A 24,025-nucleotide genomic window follows, 5' to 3' on the forward strand; every position below is an offset into this window, starting at 1 on the left:
TCCTCACCGCCACTCTAAAGTCCCAGGGGATCTGTAATCTGTTCATTTTGAGGTAGATAACACTTTTGTGACGAGTAGCAGGTGATATGAGAATCTAACTCTAATAAAATACATACAGGGTCTGATGCAATCAATAATCTTTCAATTGGCATCTGAAAAGGAACTTACTGGTAAGCATCCAGAGAGCAGAGAGTGCAAGGCAGGAGCCCCATGGTGAATAAATGCTAAGGAAAAGTTTGAGTGGAAGCAGAAGTAAACAGCAGTTTATTGGCACTGATATGAGCCTGGAATTGGGAAGAGTGCAAGTCATGCTTTAGAAATCTAGGGAGAAATGCAACGAATCTGGAGTGTCCGATGGCCTTAGAAAATAATATTTTTAAATGAATTTCTATTTTTATCTGTACATGGTTATTGAGAAATCAAATAATCAAGGCTTAGAATAAAATATAACAATCCCCTTCCCTCACTTTTCTCATTCTACTTTCAAGTCTTTTGGCATTTACCTCTGAATATCTAAATAATATGCCTATAATGCGTATTTCTTGGTTTGTCAATTTTAGACATGACCTATTGATTTTTTCTTATAATAAAGACTTAAGTATTATACACCTGCCTCTACTGCTCCCACTGCATCCTCCCAAGATAGTAACAATAACTTTGTGTTAAATCATTAGTGGTTACCTAATGATGACTATGTAAATATGCCCACTACCCAGCCAAGCAGTGTACCATGATTAGATTTGCTTTCTTGAACAACTTTCTGTTTTTCCTGTTGTTAATCATTTTCCTCCTTCACTTATTTTTCTATCTTCCTATCCTTAGTTTTTTTCCCCCTAAATAAGCCATCAGATCTGACAAATATCTGTTCATGTTATTTCCCAAAAAGTTAACTCAGTTAGTATATAATTTCATTTCTTCCCTGGAGACCTGCCTCCCAGCCATTTGTCTTCCTCTTTCAATCTGGACAGGTTGCTTTCTAAGCCTGCTGCACAGTTGTCAGCCCAGGACTCCTATTGCTGCTCCTTTATTAGATGCCCTGTTTCCCAAATACCATGTCTTCCCCTTTCATATTTGACCCCCTAGTTTTGCTGGAGCACATCCTCTAGTAATATCCCTAGAAATGGGTGCATGAGAAGTAAAAATATATTTAGTCCTTATATGTATGAGAATGTCCTTAATTTGCCCTCACACTTTATTATATAATTCTTCTTTGGAAATAATTTTCCCACAACTTTTGAAGGCCTGGCTTCACTATTTTATGGCATCCAGTGTTATTGCTAAGAAGTCTGAGGATATTCTGATTATTGAGTCTTCGTGTTGACTATTTTTGTTTTTTTGGGTCCCCCCCAACCAAAGCTTTTAGGATCTTCTCTTTTTCTTTAGTATTCTGAAATTTCACAATGACTTGCATTGGTGTGTTCTTCTGGCTTTTTATTGTGTCTTTTTAATCTGGAGACTCCTGTGCTTTGGTTTGGGAAATATTCTTGGATTATTTCTTTAATAATTTCCTTCTGTCTATATTCTCTTTTCTCTCTTATGGAGCTCTTATTAGTCTGGTGACTTCCTGGATCGATCTTCTGATTTTTCTTTTACTTTTTTTTTTTTTTCTTCCACTGTCTATCTCTTTGATTTGTGTTCTATTTTTCTGGGAGAATTCCTCAACTCTATCTTCTGACCTTTCTCTTAAATTTTTAATTTCAAAAAGTGCATTCTAATTCTCTGCATGCTTCTTTTTTAATTGTGTCCTGTTCCTGCTTCAATTCATTTTTTATCTCTTTGAGGATATTATAGTTTCTTCTGTTACCTGTGAGCACTTTCTCTCTCTAGTTTGGACTCTGCCTTTTATGTGGGAGACTTTTGCCAGTGTCTGGTGATCTTTTAACGTTTAGGAGTGAGGCACTAAAACACCATTTGGAAGTTCTGTGTGCGTGGGGGGCAGTAGCCTGATTGACCTCAATGGAGGGTGGTCAGATGGGGAGCCAGCTGTTTTGTTATGAGGCCCCCAGATGTCACTATCTGTGGCTCTTTCTATCTGCGGCTATTTTCTCCAGGACGGCTCATTTAGTTCAAAGGCAGATCCTCTGCTTCCTGCCTTGGGATTATTACTTGGAGACAGTGTTCTGTGAACTCGAGTGGGAAGGGGCTGAGGAGGGACTCACAGGTTAATGGGAAGACTTTCACTTGGTTCTACTGTTTTCAGTCGGTGCCTCATCCCTGTTCTACTTGGGCCTAGTGCCCCTGGGGTGGAAGCCTTTCAGTTCAGTTTCCAGAAAATAAACCCCTGGTCAGCCACAATGAGGGAGGACTGGTCGCTGGCTTAGACTATGAACAAGGGACAGGAGATATAAATTCTCCTTATACAAACTTTAAATTAATCCTCCTAGGGTTTTTTTTCCCCCCAATATGTGTGTGTGTGTGTGTGTGTGGTAAAATACACATAATATAAAATTTATCATCTTAACCATTTTTAAGTGTACAGTTAAGTAGCATTAAGGACATTCATTTATATTGTCATGCAACCATCACCACTACCCATTTCCAGAACTCTTTTCATCTTGCAGAACTGAACTTCTATACCCATTAAACAGCAATGCTCCACTATTGAGTCTTTGCCTTGCGTTCTTGGCACACCCAGCAGGAACATGCAGGGACACTCAAGGTCTATGGCAGATGACCATTTCCCACACCATCACACCCCTGCCTTCAGAGACTCCCCATACCTCTAGCTCCTAAGACTTTGCAGGGCTCTAAGGCAGGGATTGGCAAATGTTTTCTGTATAAGGGTCAGATAATAAATATTTTAGGCTTTACAGGTAACTACTCAACTCAGCTATTGTATGAAATCAGCCATAGACAGTATGCAAACAAATGAGTATGACTGTACTCCAATAAAACTTTATTTACAAAAACAATTTACAAAAATAAGTTGTGGGTCCTATGTGGCCCATGGGCTATAGCTGAATGATCTCTGCAAGACTAGGGCAGGAATCTGCTTGCTTCTGGTTGTAAAAAGCTTTTTAGCTTTATCTGTTCTGCTAAGTCAATCATCTGACTTTTCATCTTACAAAAATCTGTTGCCATTTCTCCTCTGCTGTTATCTTTTCTCCCAATCACTTTCTCCTGGTGGAATTTATAGCTTTTCTACCCCTCTGTAGTTATTTTCACGGCGTTTTCAGTAGGGAACTGAGATAAATGTATATGTTTATTTAACCCACATTTTTTAAAACTTTTAATTTCAAAATAATTTCAAACTTACAGCAAAGTTGTTGCAAGAATAGTATAAGGAATTCCCATATATGCTTTACCCAGAGTTACTAGTTGTTAACATTTTGTTGCATTTGCTTTGTAACTCTCTCTCTCCATATATATATATATATATATATATATATATATATATGTATGTAGAGTATCTATAGTGTATGAAATGAAAGGACATTTCAGCCATGACTCCTTAAATAATTCAGTGTGTATTTTCTGAGATCAAGGATATTCACTTAGAAAGAATTCATTCTCAAAATCAAGATATTTAACATTAATATAATACTATTATTTAATTTATAGATTTTCTTCAAGTGTCCCCAGTAGTCCCAATAATATTCTTCATAGAAATGGTGTCTGGTCCAGGATCCAGTCTAGGATAGAGCGTTGTGATTTGTTTTTATGACTCTTTAGTCTCCTTTCATCATGAACGTTTTTATCTGCCTTTCCTTTCCTTTCATGACATTGACTTTTCTGACATTGACATCTTTGAAAAGTACAGGCCAGTTATTTTGTAGAATGTTACTTAATCTGGTGTGGTTTTTTTTCCCGATGTTTCCTCATGATTAGATTTATATTATGCATTTTTGGCATAAAAGATGTTTCCTTCCAGTGAATCAGGAATTGATCTACAATTTTTAGCCAAGATTGTTCCCCCCAACACGTTATTCTTCATTCTCCCTGATGTACCTGGAAACTCTCCAGAAGTTTGTACAGAAGAACAGCCTTTGTTCTGACTTTTAAAAATACATAATTTATTCTAGAGATCACTTTATACCCATTCTTTCACTCCATAAACCTTTCAACAGCTTTTGACCAAAAGCTGAAATCTGATTGCCTAGATTTTGCCCTGCTGAGTTGGACTCAGTGCCTTATTTATTTACTGACTGTGTATATATAGACTGTACTTTGAAATATCTTGCACTGTCCTGGATTCCATATTCTAATACTGGAGGAATATCTAACCAAGGAGGAGGATATTAAGATACAGGAGTGAGGAGTGAGGTTACAACCTCAGTGCAGTTTTTTTATATAAAAACAACAGTTTTCTTGAGATATAATTCACATACCATAAAATTCATCCTTTTAAAGTGAACAGTTCAGGGCTTCCCCGGTGGCGCTGTGCTTAAGAATCTGCCTGCCAATGAAGGGGACACGGGTTCGAGCTCGGGAAGATCCCACATGCCACGGAGCAACTAAGCCCATGAGCCTGCGAGCCACAACTACTGAAGTCTGCCCACCTTGAGCCGGTGCTCCGCAACAAGAGAAGCCACCGCAATGAGAAGCCCGCGCCCCGCAAGGAAGAGTAGCCCCCGCCTTCCGCAACTAGAGAAAGCCCGTGCGCAGCAACAAAGACCCAACGCAGCCAAAAATAAATTTTTAAATTTATATAAAAAACTAAAGTGTACAATTCAGTAGTTTTTAGTATATTACCAGAGTTATGGTGATACACCATCACCAATATCTAATTTTAGAATGTTTTCATCAGCACTGCAGTTTGAAGAGTAACAAATTTGAGTCCCTTGGTAAAATGGCCAGAGGCAGAGCAGCTTCTGTCTGAAAGATGTGGGGGAGGGATGGAGGGATCTCACAGGCTGCACGTTTTCAAGGAGCACAGAGATGCCAGACACTGCAGGGATGAGAGAAGGCTTTTGTAGGAGGGTGTGGAATTAAAGAACAGTAGAATTTCATGTTTGGATGCAGGAGAGCATCCTTTCCAGGCATGCTGCACGAGCAAAGGTTGGAGATGTGATTGAATTGAGTGTGTTTGTTAGCCAGGAACAGCCTCTCTTCACTGAAATGGAGAGTTCTTGGGCCAGGGTGAGCAGTAAGTTTGGAGGCCAAGGGGGTGAACTTTATCCTGAAGTTGTATACAGGGTGACAGTAAGAAGTTTAATATCCCTGTAACAGGCCCTGGTTCTGGTCTGCTGGCTGTGATCTTGAGGACGCCGGGTGTTGAAACTGCATCTGTGAGCACATAAAAACAGTGTCGGAGGAGTTGTGAGGCGGTGACGAGGAGCGATGACAGAGGTGACAGGGTAGGTTTTCTAAGGATGAAGGTCTGGGGATTAACGCTTGTTGCAGAAGTCAAGAGCCAAGCATCCACTGGCCTGAGCGCCCAGCTTCTGCTGAACGGAAGTGGATTGATTAAGCGCTACTGTCCAGGGGTTGAACTACCCGTTGTAGACCTAATCCTCACCACGAAGACCTCTTTGGGTTTTGTTTGTTTGTTTGTTTTTGGTTTTGTTTTTACATCTTTATTGGAGTATAATGGCTTTACAATGTTGTGTTAGTTTCTGCTGCACAACAAAGTGAATCAGCTATATGTATACATGTATCCCCATATCCCCTCCCTCTTGAACCTCCCTCCCACCCTCCCTATCCCACCCCTCTAGGTGCTCACAAAGCACCGAGCTGATCTCCCTGTGCTATAAGGCTGCTTCCCACTAGCCATCCATTTTACATTTGGTAGTGTATATATGCCCATGTTACTCTCTCACTTCGTCCCAGCTTACCCTTCGCCCCATCCGTGCCCTCACGTCCGTTCTCTACGAGTGCGATGAAGACCACTTTGAATGGGTCGTACTTTCACCCAGACTAATGCTTCTCAGACTCTGTGTGTTGAAAGACAAATTTGTTTGTTTTTAAATTTCCCAATCTGTCCTGGACCAATACATGTGTAAAATATAATAGCAATGAACGGCTAGAAATATGAAACAAGTCATACAACGTGCATCCTTCGGGTTTGTTTTTTGATTCAGTGGACAAAGTTACTGCCTGAGTTACTAAACACTTCGGCTTCGTTTCTGTCCTCGGGTCCGCGGGCAGCGCTTTGAGAGCCCTCTTCCAAAGCAGAGGCGGAGCTTAGGCAGGTGCAGAGATTCGCCCGGGTCGCTCAGGTTACAGGGGCGGAGCGCGACTGAACCCGGGTAGCCTCGCCGCCCTGGGCCCGGCCCCGGCCCGCCCCTCTGGGAGGCCGAGCCGGGGCGGGGTCAGCGTGGGGTTGGCAGGGGACGCGCGGATAGGGAGCCGGGGAACCCGGGGAGCCAGAGCCGGAGGGACCGCGTACCTGCTGCCGCCGAGCCCGGGAGCCAGGAGCAGACGACCGTAAGCGCCCGGGGGCGTCGTGCGCAGTTTCCGGGGCCGGGCGGCCGTGACCGCGCTCCCGGGGTGCAGGGGCGGATCGCGATCCCGCGGGCTTGGGGACGCTGTCGGCCGGCGCCGTCCGGCCAGGGCTCCAGGGAGACTTCCAGACAGGCCTCCGCTCCCGCCCGCTTCCCCGCAGCCCGCAGCTCCGTCGAGACCTAGGCTCCGAGCGCGCCGCTCGGCCCCCGCCCCCTCTGGCCCGCAAGCGCTCCGGGCTCCGGGAGAGGCCCGCGTGAGCCCTGCGAGCGGGCTCGGGCCAGCGGGGGAGAGCAGCGGGGCCCCGTTGCTTGGCTTTCCTGGAGAGTACTGCTTCCACGTTGCGTCTGGGTCACGCAGTGCAACTGCACTTGTTTGTCACCGGAGTCCTAAAACCGATCTCAGGTCTCTTAGCTGAGACGTGCTCTCTCGCCATCTCCGTGCGCCGCTCCAGTGTTTCTCTCCCTCCCCTTGCTCTTCTTTCGGGAGAGAAGGCCAACCTGCTCAGCTCAGCGCACGGGAGAGGAAACCTGGGCCCCGGGTTAAGAGTTCACCATGTAGCAGGAGCCCAGGGATGTGATCAGTGTAAGCGCAGCAGAGACCCGAGACTCCTTTAGCCTCCCTCCCCGCAGGAAGCTGGGGAATTTAAGTCTCCGGCCCCTCACTTGCCCGGCCCTTCTGACGCCTAAGGGGTGGAGGCGCGGTCAGACTCTAACAATGTTGTGATCCTAGTTTTGACTTATTTTGAAGCTTCGTCCCCCACCCTCTTCACTCTCCTCCACTATGTAAACTTCAGGCTCCACAAAGCCTGGGTGGGCCCCTGGCGCCCGGATGCGCAGACAGCCTTCTCTCTGCCCTGCCCCACCTCCCCGCGCTGTAGCTCCGTGCCGGCTCCGCCGTGGAGTAGGGGGGGACTTCTGCATTCGGCACCTCAGCACCCAGTACATCGGATTTACGAGCTGTTGCGGGAAATTGCTGAGAGCATTGGGATTTATGCCTGTCTCAGTGCCGCTCCGCAGACTCCTCTGAATTCAGCGTTAAAAATAAACTTCGGGGGCTTCCCTGGTGGCGCAGTGGTTGAGAGTCCGCCTGCTGATGCAGGGGACGCGGGTTCGTGCCCTGGTCCGGGAGGATCCCACATGCCGCGGAGCGGCTGGGCCCGTGAGCCATGGCCACTGAGCCTGCGCGTCCGGAGCCTGTGCTCCGCAACGGGAGAGGCCACAACAGTGAGAGGCCCGTGTACCACAAAAAAATAAAAAATAAAAAATAAACTTCGGCAAGAAGCGGCACCGCTCCGGGAAGTAGCATTGTCTTCTGGCATGGTGGTTGCTTCCTTCAGGGAGTGGGGGCTTGGGGACGTTGTAGGAGCCTTTCACTAGCCCCAGCAGGTCTGATTTAGCAAAAAGCAGTTTTTCCTTCCCACATGGCCACACCTAGGCGTGGGCAGTGCGAGCGTGCTGACCACTGTGTGTAGGCTCTGCCCCTGCACCGGGGCTCAGCAGGGAGCATGCCTTCACGGAGTCTACCGTTCTGCTGGGGGAAAGATGGACGATACGCACAATAAATTTGTAAAATATAAACTATGTTAGAAAGCGATGTGGGAGCAAAATACAGCACTGAAAAGAGAAGTGGGGGGGCGGGTAAAAGAAGGCCCCCCTGAGAGGGGATATTTGAATAATACTGAGGAGTAAGGGGGTGGCAGACTGCTATCTGGAGTGATGGTGCACAGGTCAAGCAAGTGCAAAGGCCCCATGGCAGGCATGTGGCTGGCATGGATGAACTTTATATCTGTGTTTGCTGAGTGTGGGCCAAGCTGCCACCAGGGTCCTTTGGTGTGAGTGGGCTACTGGATAAACTTAACTGGCTCAGCCTGAGAACAAGAGACTCCCCCCACCTCCAGTTCCAGGAAAGGAAAGTCTTGCATGGGAAATAACTGCTCAGCAAGGCCGCCAGGGTGAACTTCAACACCACCTGCTCCAACCACATGCTCCCTGTGTAATCCCACCTGCCTCCCGGCTATCCCTTAAGTGCATGGGCTGGTACAGACTTATGGGAGTGGGATGTCCATGGTAAGAGACTGAATGGGGCCTCTTTGGGCAGAGGGACCTTTAGAGAAAGGGCATCGGATCACTGGAGGAAGTGGAGTGCCTCCCCCAGCCCCCTCCTGTAGTGTCCTCGTTCATGTCTGAGGTCTAAATCCAGCACCAGCTGGAGGGCACAGGGGGCCCCCATGTTATCAATACACGGTGACCCTCCCATCGACGTAACCTAACATGCCCAGGCTTAGTGATTGCTGACTTGCACCTTGACTTTCCTTCCAGCATCCTGGCCTAGCCCAGACATGGGAAGGCAGGGGCTGCCCAGATTCCAGTTCTCCATCCTTGAGCTGAGTTACTCAAAGACATGGAACCCAGCTGGGCTTACAAAATAAGGCAGGGCTCAGTGTGAACTGCTCACTACTGCCGAAGAAGGAGCCCAGAGCATACCCACTCAGGCTGGAGTGGACACAGACAGAACAGGCCTGTGGTGACTTGAGGGGTCTCTAGGATCCCATGCTCAAAACCCACCTCTGATAGGACCCTACATCCCATCATAGTGATTCATTCCTTTGAGAGGTGATACAGTGATGTGGAAAGAGAATTGGCATAGGAAGACTATCTGGCTGGTGTCCCAGCTCTGCCAGTAAGTTCCCCTCTGGGGACCTCATCCATGAAATGAGGTTGGGCTATATAATCTGCAAGGCTTCTTACAGATCTAATATGTGATGATTCTGTGGTTAAGAATCCAAAGGGATCTTCAGAAAAGGAAAGAGGTTACTGGGAAGCTGTCAGTTTTGATGGGGCCTAGGTGGTCCTGCAGCCTACGCCGGGTTCGCTGCGGGTCGCATCAAATAAGAGTGAAGGGCCTGGCCAGGGTGTGGGAGGCAAGACCCCAGGCAGAGGTCGAGGGCCCAGGGTGGAGGCAGAAGAGTCACTACCCAGGCCAGCTGGCCCCACGGGTCACCTGTGGGCTGCTGGTGGGTGGTTCTTGGCCCGAGCCTAGTGGTTTAGGAGCAGAGGCTCCAGGGGCCATACGGTCAGGTGGGGAGGTTGCAGCAGGGAGATGGCACCCCAGCATTTCCCCCAAGAGGGAACCAAAGCTTTGCCAAGGATCCAGCCCCCACCCCCACCCCCTTCCCTGAGGAGGGAGTGCTGGACACTCTCTTATCAAGGAGAGAACGGCACGATCCTGCCCTTGGTTGCCTAAGTGAACACGCCATTGTGCAAACCAGGTTCAAACCGAAACTGCCTCTTCTGCCATCAGGGTTATAGTTGGCCCTCCGTATGCCTAGGCTTTAAGGCCGTGGATGTGGAACCCAGCCGTACGGAGGGCAGACTGCACTCTGCCATTTTATATAAGGGACCCGAGCATCCACCGATTTTGGTATCCGGAGGGTGCTGGGACCAATCCCCCACGGATACTGAGGAATGACTCTATGTTTACTTCCTGAGGGAGGTCATCGTTCATCCTTTGTCACCAGAGAGCAGCTATTTTCACTGTCTGAAGTCTAGCCTGTGAACATTCCTTTAGACAGGGCCAAGGACCTGGAGTGGAGTCTTCCTGTCCACTGGACCCCATGGTCTGTCTTGGCTTTGCTGTCAGGCAGCGGGTACCGTTCTCATGAGGAGCCATTTGAATGCACAGTCCAACTACTGCTAAGCCACACCTGTTAGGCTCAACTGAAAGTGCTTGCAGTAGGAAAAAAAAATGCTCTTCTACTTGGGGATTTCAAGGACTTTCTGGAGGAATCTATAGCTAACCCACAAATGGGAACCATGGGTCTTGTCCCGAGTCAAGAGCAGGAGTTTTTACTACCTTTAGCGTTTGGGAAGATTGATAAACAGACTGAATCAAAATATCTTCTTGGCCCTTGCAAGCTGGGTTAACTTGGGCAAACTGTTTAGCCTCGTGGAGCTTCATTTTTCAATCTCTTTAAAACAGAAAACAATTACGCCTTACTTCTTAGGGTTATCGTAGCACGGGAGATGCTGTGCTTATGGAGTCTTCCCACCACCATGTCCAAGTCCAGGGCTTCTTTGGGCTTCCTCAGAGGAGGTGGTGCTGCCCAGACGCGTCCTCATGTTCTGGAAGGGTTCTGAGCGTCCCCGCCGTGGGCCTATCGGGCTGGCTGTAGCCAGGCTGTGGCCTGCGCTGTGAGCCGTGAGGGCTGCAGGAGGCCAGTGACCAGCAGCGGGAGGCCAGGTGCCTCTGAGTCAGAGACGCGTGTGGTGCTTCTCAGTGGCTGGGCGTGGGCCTTCCCCGAGGACCACCATCTCAGGGTGTCCCCCGGCGGCTCAGCCTGCGACTTGGCTTTCCAGGTGGCATGAGTGGCCTTTGCGATACTGGGTGCGACTTTCTGATTGTACTACCCTTCTTGTTAGAACTGGAGAGACTTGGACCTTTTGGAAAGTAAGAGAAACACTGATTCCAGCACCAAGCTCCATGATTAACCCCTGAGTGCCAAGGGCTCAGGGAAATCTGACGCTCTTACCAACTCTTTAGGAGAAAATGGATGTATTTTCCTGCTTTCCGGGTTTTCTGCCTGTGAACCAAGTTGTCGCTGTGAGGACGCAGGAGCCGGCAGGCTGGCCACCAGGTGGGGGAAGGCGGCCCCCTGCCCTCGGCCGGGTCTGTGCCCCCTTCCCACAGGTGGGTCTCAGGGTCACAGTGATACTGTCAAGATGGAACACCTTAATTTCAGAGTTGCCCCCTGGACCTTTGGTTGAACTTCAGAAGTACTTTTAGCCTTTTTTGACTTTTTATTTCTTTTTGCAACCTAGACATTTCCACAAGCAAACTGACCTCACCAAGACACCAGCAACCCAGAATATTCCTCTGAGCTCAGACTCTAGTCCTTAGGGCTGCAGTACGTGAGGCACAGGGACCCTTTCAGTGCGTTTCAGACAATAAAGCCAGCTCAAATGACTGTGCTGTGGCCCAGCTCGCAGTGCTATCCTGTTACACACTATTGAGGAAGCTTCCAGACCGGGAGCACGTCGCTGACGAAAAGCAGACTTGGGGAGGGGAGGGAGGAGAGAGAGTGTGGTTAGTGGTGGAAAGGAAATCAAATCGGTGTATTATACACCTATATAATAGGCCCACGCCTATTATCTCCTGAAATGGGAGTCTTTCTCTCCTCAAATAGAGAATGTCACGTATTGAAATTCCAGGAAGGTAATGTTTTTTCCTCATAGGCAGTGAACTGTGTTCCACTTGGGTTTTTTCTCTGGTAATTTAAACCAGTGGACAACTTGACAGAATGCGAGATGGAAAGGATTCAAATGAAACTCCCAGAGCATGAGTGTGTGAACCCTGCAGGGTGGAGAGAGTCTGCTCCCCACTTGTGTTGTTTAACTAAAAGTCTGCATGGCAGCTTGTGTAAATGAGTTTGTGGTGGCCCCTGCTCCCCCAGCTCAGGGGCGTTTAAAATCTGTGGAGGTCAGCATCCCCTCTCTGAAGGTGCTCTGGGCCAGGCAGCCCACCCATATGATTCCCCCCCTTCACCCATCCAGACCCTCCTGGCAGGTGCTGAGGCTGCCTTCACTCAGGCCCCAGAGCCGAGAGCCCCCTCCTTATCCTAGGCCGTGCTTCCCTCACTTTCTGCCTTCCAGCCACACTGGCCTTCAGGCAGCCTATCCGCCCTGGAACCCTCTGCCTTTCTGTCTTTCAAGGATCTCTCCTAACTTCCCTTCTTGGTTCAGATAACACTTCCTCAGGGAAGGTTCCCTCAGCTTCAGGGTAGACCTCTCTCCCCGACCTTTAGTGTCCTCAGGATTTAAAAACAAAAAGCGAATGCCTGTGACAGCTGTTCCCTGTGCGGCCACTTTCCCTGAGTTCATTCAGTAAGGGATGTACTTTATTCCACCCATTTTGCAGGTGTGGAGACTGAGGCTCGGAAAAATGAAGACACTGGCCTAAGTTTACCTAGGCTATGGCTGGTAAGGGATAGGGCCAGGATTCAAAGCAGGCCCTGAGTGCCTGACCACCAGCCAAGCTGGCTCCTGAGTCCATAAAGATTTTCATCAGATCAGATCAGCAGTCAGTAATTGTATTCTTTCTGTCTGTCTATACAGGTGTGTGTGTGTGTGTGTGTGTGTGTGTGTGTGTGTGTGTGTGTGTGTGTGTGTGTGTGTGTGTGTGTGTGTGTGTATGTATATATTATCGTTGGGGGCATGGGGATGGGGGCAGGGGGCGGGGGTGACCCTCCAGGGCATACAGTGATGTGCCTTCACTCAGGCCCCAGAACAGGGTTCCCCATAATAAGGCTGCCCCCCACACTGTTTTTACTTTTTTACTTCCCCTTGTTTTTGCCTACAAACGACGTGTTTCTTTTCCTGCCAGGCTGCTCTCCCGGGGCTTGGTTCCAGATCTTTCAGGGAGATAAACATGGCCCTTGTCCCAAGTGCGGAGCATTCTAATCTGTCCAGCCCAGCTGACCTTGCCCATGGGCCTGGCCCACCCCAGCACCGCTGGCCACTGGGGTTCCGAGAAGAGCCTGTGGGTGGAGAGGCTGGTCACGTGCTGGGCTGTGCAGAGTTGGGGAGGCCCTTCACCCAGGGTATTCCCCCATCTATCCTGGGCCAGAGCGGTCTCCGCTACAGTGAGCTTGCCTGGGAGTTTCGGGAATCGCTGTTGGGGAGCTCCTGGGAGCCCCAGGCTTTGGCCAGCCTTCGGTGCACGTTGCTTGGAGGGACGTTCCTGGTCTGGGTGGCCTTCCTTGACATGCCCACCTGGAGCGGAAGGGAAGCCATCTGTTTTCCCCTTTCTGCTGGATATGCCTCTCCCCAGGGAGGAGCAGCAAGGCTGGGTAGGGCGGCGAGGGGCCGAGGCCGAGGAAGCACACAGACCCCCAGCCCCGCCTTTCTCTGGCCTGGAGTCTGGGGGCACACAGTGTACCCCTCTGCCCCGCGCTTGTGGACCACTGGCCGACTACTTCCCCAGAAGGAACACAAGGTTATTACGCTCCTGAGTCTGAATCCCTGTCAGGAAGACATCAGACAACAGGCTGGAGGGAGGAATCCCCCGTGCAGGCCACAGCTGGGCCTTCTCCTGGGGCTCAGGTCTGTGTCCACCCTCTCGGCCTCTTCTCTCTCTCTTTTTTTTTTTGCTGTATGCGGGCCTCTCACTGTTGTGGCCTCTCCCGTTGCGGAGCACAGGCTCCGGACGCGCAGGCTCAGCGGCCATGGCTCACGGGCCCAGCCGCCCCGCAGCATGTGGTATCTTCCCGGACCGGGGCACGAACCCGCGTCCCCTGCATCGGCAGGCGGACTCTCAACCACTGCGCCACCAGGGAAGCCCTCGGCCTCTTCTCTTGAAGGACATTTGGGCATCCAGCCCAAGGCCAGGTACATGGTAAGAGTTGGAGTTAGCTAGTAGCTTTCTATGACTTGGGGAGCATTTTCAGATTGTGAGTTTCTCACCACCTGCCTGGGTCCGAGGGAGAAGACTCTCCGAGGGCAGGCTGGCTGGCCCACCCCTCCCCGCATTGTGGTCAGCAGGATCCTGAGGCTGAGCCTCATCTTTCTAGATCCCAAACCCTGACATTTACAGTGCGCCTGGGATACCGGCCCATCTCTACAAACTAGGCTCAGAAGTAGGTCGTCTATAATTCCTCAGGAGAATTCAGCCACTTTTTGCTCAAAAGGTCTGATCATTTTCAACGCTGTCATTCAAAGAACTTTTAAATTCATTCATTCAACAAATTTTTTTTTATCACAAATTGTCAACAGCACTTCATTTTGTTCGAATGCTTCTTGTTGGCAGCTGCCACCCGTCCAGCGATTCTGTCCAGATCTCTCTGTCCCTGAGATGTCAGTTTGTAGCCCCCATCTTGGTCCTTTCCCACCTTTTTCAGCCCCTCCAGGGCTTGGAGAACCCGACAGACCACGCTCTTGGAGCCTCTGCCGAAGTGGCTGGGCATGACACCGTTTCCCTGACACCCACCATAGATCTGGGTCACGGAGCCCCCGCCCCAGCCCCGGGGCTGCCCCAGAGATACAGGTGCCTTGCTGTGGAAGCAACTCGTGTGTAGAGCCCGTTCTTATCGTAGGGAGTGAGCTCTTTATGCTTGGCTGGCTTGACAGTGTCCACCCATTCAGGGGCTTTCAACTTCCTGGACTTTCGGAGGAAGGCTGCCAGCGCTCTGACGAACTCCCGCTGGTTCACGTCTTTTACAGTAACTCCAGGCATCGTGCAGCCTCCGAGCTGCCAGCCAGGGGAAAAGGCCATTCAACAAATATTTACCGAGCATCCAGTAAGTGCCAGGCACTGGGGACACAGGGGAGCCAAAGCAGCCCTAGTCTCTACCCTCAAAGAGCTTCCTTCCATTGGGGAGACCCCTACCAGTCACATAACGTCATGGACAAACGTGACAGTGACGAGGGGTAGGAAGGAGAGGTGCGTGGTGCTGAAATAGGCTTGGAGGAGGGACACGATCTGAAATCGGAAGGATGAACGCAAGTTAAGGAGCTGAGAAGGGACGGGAAGAGCATTGCAGACAGAGGGAACCAGCATTTCCGCGAAGCCCTGCAGCCTGAGGGAGCAGGTGAGCACACACGCCTGAAAGGACATGGGGGTCAGGGCTGGAGCCTGGGAGGGGTGTGGGCAGGTCAGACCACATAGGCCTTGAAGGTCACCTTAACCAGCGTTGCTTTGTCCCCAAAGTAGCAGGAAGCTATTTAAGAATTTTAGCAGGGGGTGCGACAGAGTCAGATTTGCATTGCCAAAAGATCGCTCTGGCTACAGAGTGTATTGCGGGCGGCAGAGCAGGGGTGAGTGGACCGGCTGTAGTCCAGGGAGAGACGGGCACCTGGGCACCTGGGCGGGGTGGTGGTGGTGGAGAAGGATTGGGGATATAAGTTGGGAGGTAGAGCTGCCGGAACTTGCCGAGAGATTGGATGTGGATGAAATGGAGGAGGGGGCTTTCAAGGACATCGCCTGGGTTTTTGGCTTGGCAGATGGAAGGTGGCTACGGCCAGCTACAGTGAGAGGGAACCCCAGAGGAAGACAAAGTTTAGGGAGACAAGTGCAACTTCAGATGCACTGGAGGAGGTTTTGAGACATTGAGGAACTATCAACTTGGCAGGTGGGTGCCTGGGTCTGGAGCTCAGAGGGGGTCTGGGTTAGAGATGCTCACGTCTGTCATCTGTCCAGAGGTGGCAGTGGGAGCCATGTGCACAGAAAGGACAGCCCCGTTTGGACACCAGTTCTTCGGCAGCCAGTGTTTCTCCCACAGCCCAGCCAGCTTTCTTTACCCAGTTTCACATGTTCGCCAGGCCCCCGGCCCTCAGATGCCCATGGGTTTCTGAGTTTCCGGATTCACCTTTGTCTCCAGGGCTTCTTGGCCACTGGGAAGTCACACCTCAGCTGCTGAGTGCGTTTGCGCAGTTCTGGTGCTACGAGGTGTCTGACTCACTGTTGGAGCTGGATTACAGGGAAGACTCACTCTTGTGGTTGTCCATATTTTTTAAATGTATAATTATTTTGTTTTGGGGTAGATAGTACATGCATTTGGTAAAAAGAATTTTTTTTTTCAACATGCAAAAGCATATTCAGTGAAAGTTTGTTTCCTCTTTGCTGTCTTTTGAGAACATACCTTTATGTGATTGGGGCAGCAGGAAAATGTTTATTTATCATATAAATGTTCCAGAGATGGAACAGTAATAGAGCACTGAAAATTTTGAAGACTGGGCATTTGTTCTTAAGAGTGTGCGCCCTGGGGGAACTTGATATATTTTCTTTCCGCCCTGACTTTCTCAATTAGTTGGGATTATGTTAGGCTTTATATAATAGAAAACTCAAAATAACAATGGATTAAACAATATAGAAGTTTATTTTCCTGTCATACAAAGGAAGTTTGGGAGTAAGCAGTCCAGGCCTGGGCTGGTGGCTCCATGGTGAATGCAAGATCCTTCCATCATCTCTGATTTCCATCCTCAAGATCACTTCATGGTCCAAAATGGCTACCAGAGTCCAGCCATCATGTCTGAGTCCCAGGAGGCATGAAAAGAAAGGGGAAGGGCAAAAGGGTGTGCTTCCCAGCTGAGTCAGGGCTCTCTACATAGTCTTCCACACACATGCAGGACCCATGTACTCTTGTGTAGGTTGTTCACTGGACAAGGATGCCATTCATATCATCAACATCATGGATTTATATTTTATTTACAAGTGCTTTCTAGCATATGGCAAAGCAGTATATTAGGTTCATCTTGTGATGGTATTTTGAGGAATGGATGCCTTTTCCTAATTCACACAAAGGTACTGTCTGGATCACAGATGGCTCTGCCTCAAATACACTTCCAGCTCTTTGTCAGCACCTAATCACCCTGTCATACTGAGCTGCAAAGAGGGCCAAGAAATGTAGTGTTTAGCTGCGCTTCTCCAACTAAAATAAAAATTCCAGTGCTGAGAACGAAGAGGAAAACATAGCTGGCAGTCTGCCACACTATCAGTCTCAGGGCATATTTGCTGAAGCAGCCCAATCACTAAGGGCAGCTGGGGTGGAATGTTGGTTTTGAGTAATCTCTTGCCCTGGCCACCTTTTTCTCATGCAACCATGAAATACCTCCCAAGTATATTTCCTTTCCTCACTCCCCTTGGCATCTAATTTACAGAAGGGTCATCTGAATTGCAAACACAATTTCTAAGTTAAACTCCTGAGTCAGCTTCAACATGATGAAGTAACAATTCATAAAAGAGATAAAGTAGGGACTCCTTTCAGCTAATATAGAAATTAAATGACTGCACTCCAAAGTTTGTAATCGTCAGCTCTACACTGAACATGGATGTAGATTCTTGTGGTTCTTTGCTTACACCATGCACTTTCTTACTTCCATGCCTTTACACATGCTCTCTTTTCTCCCTAGATTTATCCCCATTCCACCATTATTTTCTGCCTGGTAAACTCCTATTCATCCTTAAAAACCCTACTCAGTGACCCCCTCCTCTGTGAAACCTTTGTGGCAGACTTACCACTCTAACTTTGCACACTTTTCTTCCATCTGTGCAGATATATTGTATCTATCATTAGAAAGGTGTTATTTGTTCATCTGTTTGTCTGTCCTACTAGAGCATGCACTTCAGCAGGTACAGGACTGTGTCTTGTTCCTTGTGCCTGCAAAGACCCCAGCTCATAGTCATAGGTAGCATCTACTAAACCGCCCTTTGATCCAAAAGCAAGTTTATACTTCCTTTTCCAGCACCAATACAAATCTCTTATTTACTTTAAAAGAACAAAATGACTTCTTGATACTTTATATATTCAAATTACAAGAAAAGAGTTTTCACTTCAACTTTCAGTATCAATCTAAAAGTGAATTGTGGGCTTCCCTGGTGGCGCAGTGGTTAAGAATCCGCCTGCCAATGCAGGGGACACAGGTTCGAGCCCTGGTCCGGGAAGATCCCACATGCCACAGAACAGCTAAGCCCATGCGCCACAACTACTGATCCTCCACTCTAGAGCCCACGTGCCACAGCTGTTGAGCCCGTGCGCCTAGAGCCCATGCTCCGCAACAAGAGTAGCCCCTGCTCGTCGCAATTAGAGAAAGCCTGTGCACAGCAACAAAGACCCAACACAGCCAAAAATAAATAAGATAAAGGAATCGTATGTTTCTCTTTTTAATTCCATCGGTATTTTTATTTATTTATTATTTTTGGCTGTGTTGGGTCTTCGTTGCTGCAGGCGGGCTTTCTCTAGTTGCGGCAAGCGGGGGCTACTCTTCGTTTTGGTGTGCGGGCTTCTCACTGCAGTGGCTTCTCTTGTTGTGGAGCATGGGCTCTAGGTGTGTGGGCTTCAGTAGTCGTGGCATGTGAGCTCAGTAGTTGTGGCTCGTGGGCTCTGGAGCACAGGCTCAGTAGTTGTGGTGCACGGGCTTGGACCAGGGCTCGAACCCATGTTCCCTGCATTGGCAGGTGGATTCTTAACCACTGTGCCACCAGGGAAGTCCCAATCGTATGCTTTAAAACTTGTGTTTTTGCCCCAAGCATAACAGAAATACTATACATTCAGTGAAATTATTAGACTGGGTTTCCTTTTAGCAATCCTAGAGAACTAAGCACCCTTTTTACTTGATCTCCTGTAGTTAAAATTGTCCTTTTCGAGTAAGACCCAGAAAGACAAAAGAAAAGTAAAATAATAAATTGCTCTATTTGCCTCTTTTAAGGGTAAAGGTCACCATATTGCACAACTGACTTCTTCAACTTGAACTAATTCCTAATTGTTTCCCAAGTTTCAGAAGCGCATGCTCAAAGCTTCAGTATAGAATGTGGGGACTTAAACTTCATATAATCCCATTTCTTATGAGTAGTCAACTGCTGCTCAGATTTACTTTTCAGCTCAACATTTTAGAACTAAATGACCACTGTCCTCCAGTTACTGTGTCTTTAAAAAAATTAGGCTAGTTTACAACAAAAGCTGCATTTTCCTTACTAGACAAACTAATCATTTTTTAAGGAAGGGCACTGTGGCTCCAAGAAAAAAATTGCTTTCATTCTGAAAGGCTACCACCCGCTCTCCCATTCTCTCAGCAAAGCATTTTGCCAGTATTCTGGAAAAGTGCATTACAAACAAAACAAAACAACAACTTAATCAGATAAAAGATATTTTCTGAACTTCTGGAGTAGATGAATTACCTTCCAGTTTCGGGTGCTAGCATAATAAAGCAGGCACTCTCGTTTTGCATTGTATTACTTCTGAATTTTTCATGGTGTCTCCTAAATATTGATGTTTTGAAGTAGATAGAATATTTTCTACACCAGCAGGAGCTGACCACACAGAAGAGATAAATATAGCTTTCCTTGGAAACGGGGAGGCTTAGTAAACAGAATTCTGCTCCCTTACACTGAGAATGTAACTTCTCAGAAGAGTGGGGACTACCCAGGTGCACGGACTGCAAAACACTGGTAGCCAAGATGTACGTGACCTTGTGCTTTCCTTATCCTTCAAGTCCGTCCTTGGTGAGGGCACATGGGGAGGCCAGCAGATGCCCACGCCATGCACTTTCCTGCTCCCAGCCTGCTTATCCCTAAGTCATCTCATAGGGATAGGGGTCCTCTGGGGTCTCTTCCTGCATGAAGATTCGGCACAGTAATAAGGGCTTTGGGGGAAGGGGAAGGAACACACATCGGTAGAGTACCTGTTTTGAGCCTATGAGATCGGCGTTATCCCCATTTTAGAGAGGAGGCCACAGATGCTCAGAGCAGTTTGGTAACTTGTCCAAAGCCCCTCAGCTGGTAAAATGGCAGAGCTGGGCTTTGAACTACTCAAACAGGGAAGCAAGCTAGAAGATCCTTTACTGTAAACTCCAGAATGTTCCCGGTTCTTAAAGTCAAAGGTAGTCCGAGTTGCTGTTGGTGGGGCGATGTCTCATGGAACAGGGGTTCTACCAGGAAAGCCAGGCTGGCTCTTCAAATGGGAACACCCAAGTGGGCCACCAGGCTTCCCCAAACTCACAGGGTGTTCACATTTCCTCGATGTATGGCAGGACGGGGTGACACCTTGTTCCCAGGGACCCAGTGACTAGGTCTGCCCTCTAATGTCCCACCCTCCTCCAGGAATCAGGCTTACCCGCGGCTGACTTCTGAGTCCGTAGTTCTCACTGAGTAGAGAATCAGAGCCCGGGTGGGGTGCCACAGTGGAGGGGCAGCACACAGGCTTATAGGGAGGCCTGCGACCGTGGTCACCCCACACTCGTGACTGCTCAGCGCACCCCTGCATTGTTAAGTCACACGCCCCAGTCTCGCTCTTGAGGCCTCTCTTTTCTGGGCTGCATGCGGACCTGTCCCCTGTCTGCACACTGTATTCACTGGGGAGTTGACAACATAGCGCTTGGGCTCCAGCCCCCATACCAAAGGAAAGCGCTGTCCTCAAGTCTCTTACTACAGATTCGGTTTGCTTGTCTATGTCCTTTCTATAAGTGGAGTCATGCGGTGTGTGCTCTTTTGTGTCTGGCATCTTTGGCCCAGCACTGTTTGTGGGATTGATCCCTGTCACTGTGTGTAGTTACAGATCGTCTGTTCTCATTGTATGGTGTTCCCTTGTGTCAAGAGACCATCATCTGTGGTGGAAGGACATCTGGATTGTTTCTAGTTTTTGGCTTCTACAGATCGGATCGGATCGTGCTGTTACGGACATTTCTCATTTGTGACTTTTGGTAAACACGTGGACACATCTCGGTTCGATCTATACCTAGGAATGAATTGCTGAGTCATAGCGTTTGTGTCTGCCCAGTTTTAGGAGATTCTGTCAAACAGTCTTCCAGAGGGATTTTACGAAAGTCTCCTGTTACATTTTGATTCATCCTAGTTTCTCTCTAGCACTGTTACCTCAATTCCAGTTTTGAGGGGACCCTCCACAGACCCTTCCATCTTAAAGGTCAGCGTCTTACCTGAGTCCAGTGGTAGGACTGAGGCCCACCAGCCAGAGGTGGGCCTGAAACCCCAGCCCTGCAGCTTCAAGTGTGCGCCTGCACTGACACTGAGCACCTCCGTGGGCAGAGCCCCGTGCTTGGAGCCACGGGGAAGACAGAAGAAACAGAAGATCGCAGTCTAGCTGGAGGGGGCGGAGGGGTTGGGGCAAGATAGGAAAGACGCCTGCAAGGAAGGTGACTTGGACGGCGTCTCCCCAGCTTCCTTCCAAGCTCTCAGCAGTCCCCCTGCCCCAAGCAGGCCTGAGCTAGCTCATAACCCCTGGTGACCTTGAGCAGAGCCATGTGGTCTCCCTGAGCCTCCGCCAGCTCTCTCTGTCACGACGGGCTTGGCTATTACAGTATTCAGTTCTGTAATATTACAGTATTCAGTTCGGCCACCTGTTACAAACAAGGCATGGTGGGTGGGGATTTGGGGCTGAAAAGGACAGAAGCCTTTGAGAAGCACACAGTTTCATCGTACAGAAAAATCCTCCCCAAGTAACAAAGCATAAGGAATAGAGGTGGTCTGGGGAAGGGGGGGTTGTGGGTCTGGCTGTCATTATTAGAATCCTGCCACATTTCCTCTCCAACCCCACCCCCTTCACTGGCTGTGATCTCAGACGAGTTACACAACCTTGGTTTTCTCATCTGTAAAGCGGGACTGTTGTGAGGATTAATGGGTCCAATGATACAAAGTGCTCACAGCAGTGTCCGAGGAAGCCCTCCCTAAGATGCCTGTTACCCTCAGGCCTTGAGCCCACTGGGGTGAGAGTTCAGGGGCGAACATAAATACACACTGCCATGGGGTCAAGGGCGGCTCACGGACAAGAGATTTTGCGGGCTCCTGAGGGAGGAAGAGCAGGGTTCTGATGGGGGAAATGGAGGGTTGTCCCAGGATTTGGAGGTCTGTTTGTGGGGGACAGAGAAACTGCCTTGTATGGCTTCAGGCTCCAGAGTCGGGGTGCCTCCTGGGGCTGGCTAGGAGTTTAGCCTGTAGCTTGCAGGCTGTGAGAAGGACAGATTATGGAATTTCTCCTCCCTAGGAAAAGAGGGTTGGTAAAATGTGATAGTTAGGCTGCTGAGACTTTCACAGGCCTGGCTGTGGGGGCAGCAGGCCCCCCTGGAACTGTAGCATTTTCTTCAAATTTCTAACTGGGATCTTGGACACCATGGATGTGGAGTCATGGGTCCACCCTTCCCCCTGAGAGTTACAACCAGGAGGGCAGCTTGGGGAATCCAGCTTTCTGCACGGGACCAACTTACCAGTCTGTGTGCAGAGAGAGGCTCTGGGATTGTCTGCTCACCTTGGAGATAGCATTTTCTCTTTGCTTCTTGATCCTATAGAAGGGCCACAGTCCCTCCCACCTCGGTCAGGCCCAAGTGTTTATTCAACAACTGTTGGTGAGATTCCTGCATCTGCCAGAACTGGGCTCGGTGCTCACTGGGATACCTTGGGGAGCAAGACAGATAGCCAGCCTTCTTAGAGTTTATAATTCAGTCTAGAGCAAAGGTTCTCAGAGTGTGGTCCCCGGACCACCAGCAGCAGCATTACCTGGGAACTAGTTAGAAATGCAGATTCTCCGGCCATACCCCAGATCCCTTGAATCGTTTAACAGCTTCTCAGGTGATTCTAACACATCCTGAAGTTGGAACCGCTGATCTGCAGCATGGGTTCTGCACTGAGGGCAATTTCCCTCCCAGGGAACATTCGGCCATATCTGGAGATATGTTTGGTTGTCACACGGGGCGTGGTGGGGTGGGGGTGGGGGTAGGGGAGGAGGTGGAGCTGGTATTACTGGGTAGAGGCCAGGGATGCTGTTAAACACCCTACAATGCACAGGACAGGCCTCATAACAAAGAACTATCTGGTCCAAAATGTCAGTTGTGCTGAGGTTGAGAAGCCCTGCCCTAGAGCAGTTACAGTAGAGGGCAGCGAGGGCAGTGGTCCTTTTCTCCCTTTGTTCCAGATGTGTTGCTCCCTGGCCACATGACCTGGGGTGAGTCACGGCCACCCCTGGCCTCAGTTTCCCCAGCTATGAAGTGAGGGGGGTGAACTCACGTTGCTGAGTTCCTCTTTAGCTTGGAGGTTCAGTGGTTCCAACCTAGCAACTGGCCGACCCAGGGAGGTTGGGCTGATGCAGCCCTACTCTTCGTCTCAGGTGCCAACTGGCCTAGAGAGGCCTTGGGGGAGGGGAGGCAGGTAAGGGCTCTGTCATCTGCCTAGTGCTACCGCCTTCGCAACCCAGGCTGCGGCAGCCAGAGTCCAGCTGGCCTTGGGTTTCCCGGTGAACGGTGCTTCTCCCCACTGGGGGAGATGGGGAGTCCAACCCCAAGGAGCCCGCCCTGGGGAGGAGAGTCACCAGCTGGCTCCACGCCCTGGCCTGCACTGTGCAGGGAGCTGGGCAGGCAGATCGGCGCCTTCCCTCCTGAGCCTCAAACTTCCACTTTCCTCATACTCTAAGTAAACCAGCAGTCCTGGCCAAGGAGGGCCGGAGGCCTAAGGGCAGCCGCGGCACCCGGGTAGCCGTCCCGCCGGCGCCCGGCACGCCCAGACTCTTCACGCCCCGGGGGTGGGCGTCTCGGCTCTCCCTCCCTACCAGGGAGCGTGGGGGCGGAGTTAAACCTGAGGACGCAGGGGGCCCCTGAACTCTGATTGGTCGGACTCTGAGGCCCCGCCTCTTCTCGGAGCTCGCTGACCTCCTTCCTCATGGACCCCCAGCTCCTGTGCACCAGCAAGGGGAAGGTCTTGTTTATTATTTAATTTTTCGGAAAAAAAATGTGCAGGCCTGAGAGACCCACTCGGGTAGACGGCCGCGGCCCGCGTGCAGTCGTGGCTCCTGTGCTCTGAGGGTCCCAAAGAGCAGGTATGAAGGCTTGAGGCTGAAAACATGCTGAAGGGAGACAAGATGGGATGGGGGCGGGGTTGGCAGGAGCAACATGCCCAATGACAGACAGGGAATGAATGCTTTGACTACAAATTCTAATCCTCACAAGTGCGATGCGATTTGGGGCAAGTCCCTTGCCTGCTCTGACTCTTACCTTAAGTGAAAAGGAAAGTCAAGTTCAATGAATTTTGACTCCTTAGTGGGTGGATTTGTATGGGCCATGGTTTATCACATCCCTGGAAAACCCACCTGCAGACAGTCAATACCTGTTACACCTGGCTAACCTAGAGCGCCTTACTTCGTGTGCGTTAGTAC

General features: G+C 49.7%; 1 protein-coding gene, 1 long non-coding RNA gene and 1 pseudogene across 4 annotated transcripts in view; 1 reads left to right on the forward strand and 2 right to left on the reverse strand.

Annotated features, from left to right (window-relative positions):
* Positions 1 to 4,321: 4,321 nt before the first annotated feature.
* LOC132508089 (uncharacterized) lies at positions 4,322 to 6,992 on the reverse strand. The gene is made up of 3 exons (XR_009536426.1): positions 6,329 to 6,992; positions 5,775 to 5,873; positions 4,322 to 5,226 (listed from the first exon to the last, which is right to left on the reverse strand). It is a non-coding gene; the product is annotated as an uncharacterized LOC132508089 (long non-coding RNA).
* Positions 6,191 to 24,025, forward strand: part of EPHX1 (epoxide hydrolase 1) — a 40,505-nt gene continuing 22,670 nt past the window's right edge. Inside the window, exon 1 of one of the 3 annotated variants that reach the window (XM_060127937.1) lies at positions 6,191 to 6,366. The gene's annotated coding sequence lies outside the window, so the exon portion shown is untranslated. Of the gene's footprint in view, positions 6,367 to 23,545; positions 23,690 to 24,025 lie in introns of those variants that run through there. The other 2 variants (XM_060127955.1, XM_060127947.1) reach the window with 2 other exon arrangements.
* LOC132515370 (small ribosomal subunit protein eS19-like) lies at positions 14,144 to 14,634 on the reverse strand (annotated as a pseudogene).

The sequence above is a fragment of the Lagenorhynchus albirostris genome, chromosome 2 (genome assembly GCF_949774975.1).
Source record: "Lagenorhynchus albirostris chromosome 2, mLagAlb1.1, whole genome shotgun sequence".
Classification (NCBI taxonomy): domain Eukaryota; kingdom Metazoa; phylum Chordata; class Mammalia; order Artiodactyla; family Delphinidae; genus Lagenorhynchus; species Lagenorhynchus albirostris.